Source organism: Daphnia carinata, chromosome 8 (genome assembly GCF_022539665.2).
Source record: "Daphnia carinata strain CSIRO-1 chromosome 8, CSIRO_AGI_Dcar_HiC_V3, whole genome shotgun sequence".
NCBI lineage: Eukaryota > Metazoa > Arthropoda > Branchiopoda > Diplostraca > Daphniidae > Daphnia > Daphnia carinata.
Genome location: NC_081338.1, coordinates 2,142,937 through 2,149,043, shown reverse-complemented (window position 1 = coordinate 2,149,043; position 6,107 = coordinate 2,142,937). Strand labels below are relative to the sequence as shown.

The 6,107-nt window shown below is 39.2% G+C and overlaps 1 pseudogene; it reads right to left on the bottom strand.

Annotated features, from left to right (window-relative positions):
- Nucleotides 1-796: 796 nt before the first annotated feature.
- On the bottom strand, nt 797-3,698 carry LOC130703842 (uncharacterized; annotated as a pseudogene).
- Between the last annotated feature and the right edge of the window lie 2,409 nt (nt 3,699-6,107).

Here is a 6,107-nt window from a genome sequence, read left to right as displayed (position 1 = left end):
TCTCTTCCCCGAAATTGTTCTTTTCGGCCCCAGTTTTCCCAAAATTCTTTGTTTCGTGTTCAATAAATTTTTAAAAATTACTATGACGTTCAGTGTTTTCCAATTACTACCGCACTAAGAACAAGAATGAAAGGTAACGTCAACTTTAATTAAAACATAGAGAATTGTATCAAACAAAACAATTAGTATAGAAGAAATTTGTTTAAGCTTGTCAGAGTAATCTAAAATGAACCATCACATACTGATACATACGCAAATTTCAATACTAACCAGACAGCTGAAAAATTAGTTGCATGTTACTGATAATTTACGGTATTATACGATGCAGGAATAGAGATGAAGAATGACTTACATTGAAGACTATGGTTGACTAAGTTAAGCACAGGTGTTGAAGATAACTTTATCCGTTTGCTATACGCTCATATTGCCCGCTCGTATTTCTAGGATTGCCGTTCGTGCCGCTGTGAGACGTGTGCGAAATTGAATACTTCATTCCACCTGCAGATAGGGTAATAACGATTGTAAACTATTCTTCTACGGTAACCCAATTGGAAAAGGGAACTAGAAGCTTCCATACCTGAAAGAAAATGTATGGGTGATCGGAAAGAGAATCTTCCCAAAATTTCCAGTCGTGAAACTGAATATTTTCCCCACCCAGTGTAACATCGATGAACGTGTAATTCTCCGGAATGTATTTGAGCTTGTAAAGTGGTGGACTGGCCAGATGCATGTCGTATTGATCCAACAGTCGCTCAAGCTCCCGTCCGCGTTGATCAATCTTCCGGTATACCTGTAATGTTTGTTTCATTTGCATACAATAAAGCAACTTGTTTTGTGTTTCCTTTGCTAAATTATGCAGCAAAATATTTATTAGCACTATGACAAACCATGCCGTTATCCATTTTGGATGTTTGGCGCTGGCATCCATCCCAATCACCACAAGTCGGTGGCGCTTGTTCCAGCAATGGCAGCAAAGTGGAACTCAGATTTAACGAACTTGGTCGGCAGAATACGGAATAAAAAGTGGTATGCTTTGGTGCCCGACCTCAGTTGAATCTGTCGAAATTATAATGGTTATAACTTATCGTGCAGCCATCATTCTATTCGCTCTTGGCGATTTATTAGCTTTTATAACTCTTACCTCGGCAATATCGTTTCGTTTAACGGTTGGATCGGCCAATACAACCGAAGGGCGTGCTTTAATGTCCGTCATGAGAACAGATGAACGAGATTTCAGCTCGTCTGCTGGATATTTGACTAACTGCAAATGCCGGTTTTCCGCCACCAAATCCTCAAGACGAGTTTTCCATTGCCGATTTTCATGTGTTAACCTTTCAACTACCTTCTCTAGCTCTTCACTTCGCTTTGTCATTCGTTCTTTTTCTTTATTATGCTGAAGTCGTTCGCTAGTCATATCACGGTGTTGATTGATTTGGCCGGCTCTTATTTGCGGTGCAACCAGTGCGTTCTTCTTACCACCATCTATTAGGAAAGACATTGAAAGTAGAATGTTTAAATGAATTTTGTGTTAGCAACTGCAATAACATCGATGCATCTTTACTCTCTTATTATGTTTTGAGTGTAATACCATTGTAAATGGTTACACAAACGACTAGAATTCACAAACTCTAAACATAACAATCTGGCACGACATGTCAAAATACACGAAGAACGGTGTACCACAAGCAAGTATTGTTTTAGGATTAAAAGCACTATGTAAAATCAATTTAAACAAGCCACAGTCTAGGCTTTTTTGGTTATAAAAGTTCTCGGTATCAGTTGGTTCTATCCATGTCCCTATTCTCCACTGTTCTCATTCTATTGATTATTCGTTATGCGAGGCGACGTATAAGAATGTAAGATACGTTACGAGTCTTTGTTGCGTTACACTAAATGGCTAATATAATTTAGCAGGAAAGACCAAACTTCCCCCTGAAAAGAGGCAGTTTGTTCTCTTTTGGGAATCACGCGTTTTTACTGGGTACCGGTCGTTTGTTTGTTTCTGTGGAAGCCCTGCTATAAAAAAAAGGAAAAGCTTCAAAAGCACTGATAAATGGCTATTGTAAGGGATACACGTGTTATGTTCCCAGGTCTTTGTAACGCAGCGAGGAAACCCTACATAATTTACCGATAGGTTACAGGCCAATCCCATCAAATAACTCACGCAAAGGTATCAAATGATGATTGCCAAGCCATTGAATACGGTTTATGACTGGGACTTACTCGTTTCAGACCACGGCTTATTCTACGGAAATGTTGTTAATCGTACGAGAGTATGCTTTTTGACAATAAATAAAGCATTCCAAGTTAAATAAACGTGGAATACTTTAGCATTCTTTACTGCCTTAGGCCATTCAAGTCCGTACTTACAAGAATGCATTACTTAGAGTGCATTGTAAAAAGTGTTTTAAACAAAATTACGTACCATTCGTTTCATGGTCGCCGATCAGTTGATCCAACCTTTTGAGTATCCCGTTAATTCTTTCTTCGATGTTTTTCCCCCACTACTTCGCTGTTTCTTTACTCTGTTCGTGCTTTTTATGTAGAGCAATCGGTACCACATGATGAAGAGGCTTTGCGTGCAACTGATGCTGACGCGGAGTACGATGCTGTACGGGCTGATGATGGATTGTCATCTCGTAAAGATCGGGGGGATTGCTACGCGTACTGCTGTTGTCTTCCAACATCAGTCGTTCAACATGACTCGTCGTTTGATTATCTTGATTCAAAGACTCTTCAGCAGGCTGCTGATGGTCTTCCAACTCGTGTATCGTAGCACCACGCTTTTTTATATATGCAGGACCATCTCCACTTGAGTCGTAACCATTCTCTTTCATGGATTTCATAGCTTCTGATGACCGGTTGAGTTTACTTGTCTGATTGCAGATATTGGTGCTGCTGACTTCCTCCACTTTGATATCACTTATGCCCACCATCTGATGTATTTACACTTGGTTAAACAAAAGAATGTGTTATGATAGAAAATCTTCATGCGAAAGAGAATTCAAACTTACCATACCATATGGTAGTCCACTGGGAAGAACTTAGGGCAACACACATGCACAACACCATGGCCAAGACCAGATGCTCCTAAAACTATCTTACCCAAGACTAAATGCTGCAATTTTGTTGGAAATTTGTTTCAATTGTTGACAAAAACTGAAAATCAGTAAAATAACAAACACTTACCTCCTTCCCCAGCTGGAGCCATAGCAATTCCTTTCAGGGAGAGGGATCTAGTAGATCTGCATGTTAAACTAACACAAGTCTGATTAGTCAATTGTCTTGACGTCAAGCTGTAGATATTTGGCTTTGAGAAAAGCACAGTTGCTTGCTTCAGGGAGGTTTTCCCAACAAAGTTCGTCAAACCACTACAGAGAACGTAGGCCGACAACATTTTCAGTATTTCGTGAACTTGTCAACAAGCAAGCTTTTGTACGCCAAATTCCTACAGTGGAGAAAAATAGATGTAATTTAACGTAAAACGTTCTTGGGTAACAATTCTTCCCAATTTACCAGTCTGGGCAATTTATAACAGTATAGGGAATATGATGCCACTGGCTGAACAGTAGTCGTAACAAAAATGATGTAACAGACAAAACGCAATTCAACGTATTTAATTTTTGCAGACGATTCGTGGTACTAGAGAGTTCGACGCATGTTCTGTTTGGAAATGCGTCGTCTTGCGTCACAAACTCATGAGACCGTGACGGTGTTGGATGTATGCTGAATCCTGTGTACTAAATGAAATATTATACCCAATTTATATTATATTTGCTAACTATAGAAGAATTCTTTGGTTCCTTCATGGGCTATAAAAGTTTGCCAGTTATGCCTCCGTCACACTCATCATATCAGTCCTGGGAGTGGCGACGTGGAAAAACTTTGATATTTTCATTTGTTAATTCTTTACAGTAGACTTAGCTCTTTGTTATTTCATTTCCTTAATTTCCACCTAATTTTTTCTAAAATCTATAAGCTCAAGCAAAATGCACGTAAAATGGATCACAGAAAACATAATCGACAATCGAGCTCGAAGTTGTCCATTTCGTCTTTTGCTGAGACGAATTGAAAAGTTGTCTGTTATTTCAAAGGTCATTTCTAAATCTAAAGTCCAAGGCCAGCCGTACGAGAACGAAGCGAAGAAGAATGGAAGGTATATTTTATACTCTGACGGAAACCAGGGTATTAGTTCTTCTAGTTTTTTTTTCTAGAAAACCTCGAGTTAAAGTAAATATTACGTAAAATTTTTATAATTTTTCATTTGTTGTTATGCAAATAGTTTACCTTCAGCGCATTAAGTTTACTAATTTGATTTGCCATCGTTTCTTTTCATTTTTTTTCAGGGCACCAATTGTAGATAGTTAAACATCGATTTTTTGACGACATAAAGAGCAAATTTTACTTGCATACTAAGGAAAATTGACTTCTTTTTCTATTGTTTAAAGACGCGAAATCGTTGCCTGACTTTCGGACTCATTTGGTAGTTGTAGAGGAGGGTGGGGTTTAGCGGGAAGGTGGGTTCACTGGGACGGAGAAATTGAAAGCACTAAAAAAGCGTTTTAAAAATTTTAATTAAATATACGTTGTCTATAATAACAGTTTACATACTGTGAAAAAAAAATTATATTTTATTATGCGCTATATTTTTAGAGTGATGTCAAAAACAAGTTTTTGGTCTCAATTTAAAAAAAAAACTGACTGGCTGTTTTATATTTCACTAAATAATGAATGGATCCAACTGAAAATAGTAATAAGTATTGCTTATCCATTTACCTTCAACAGTGGCAATAATTGTTAATTACCAGAGGGATCGTGTAACGATCCCGAAAGGTAATTGTAAGTGTGCTAGAAATAAATGAAGAGACGACCCTAAGGGTGTAGACCCATTTATTTAGCTCTTTAAAGACAAAAAAACAAAGGAACATCTATTCCTTTCCTAATGCCTGGATACGCCCCCTCTCTTCAGACTTATTTCACCAGGGCTTGTAACAACTTTAACAACATAAACAACCAAACAAAACAATGATTATGAAATCAGTGATGGACCAGAGAAAAAACCTGACGTAATTCTGACAGGGGAAAAAAACTCTGTCCGTAACGGTCATGAAAAAAGGTAACAACAGTAGTGTCATTCAAAGATCCACTCGTTAAGAAAAGACACAACAAAAAATTGCAGTTCTTCTATAGCTGCCATCTCGCCAGGGGTTTTCTTAGCCATGAAGCTGATTTGCTGGACGTTCGTTGGACTGATTCCAGTTATGACCACTGCCTCCGCTGAAACCTCTGGGCTTTCTGGCTTGGTTTACTCTATCAGAAACCAAAATATAATGAAAATACAAAAGGCTGACGGATATCAAACCACATAATAATTCTCCATAAATGAAGCCAGGGTGGGTCTGGGTGGGAGACAGACCCTTAGGGTCGTCTCTTCATTTATTTCTAGCACAATTACAATTACCTTTCGGGATCGTTACACGATCCCTCTGGTAATTAACAATTGTGCTGCGAAATGCCATTTCGTTAGACCCTAAGGGTGACTTTGTAGATTTGTTGAAATGTGAGTTTGTCCGAAGACTGATGATTCAACCGTTGCCTCCGCCGATCGGTCGTAAAATCTTCTAAACGTCGATTCGTGCGACCAGCTTCCCGCTTTTAAAATTGCATCCATTGACAATCCGTTGTTTGACGCCTTAGAAGCGGCCGCGCTTCTAGTTGAATGTGCCCCAAATACCTTCGTATTGATCCCGGCTTCCTTTAGGACGGATTTTATCCATCGACTCACGGTGTTGGGTGACACTGGTTTGTGCGGAGCAATGACTGCTATAACCAGCCTATCACTGTTGTGTTTCGCTCGAAAACTACTGGTGCGCTCTTTGTATGACTCCAGCGTCCTAACCGGACATACCTTTGGATCTGGACAAGCTGTTAAAGAGAATGTTTGCAATGGACCGCTTCTCTGAGCTTTCCTCGGCGCCCCCAACGCGAATTTTACGCTATTTGAACCGAATACTAACGAACTGTATTCAATCGCCGCAATTTCTGAGACTCGCATGAGCGTCGCTAGCGCAACCAACGTTACCATTTTGTACGCTAACAGGTATAGC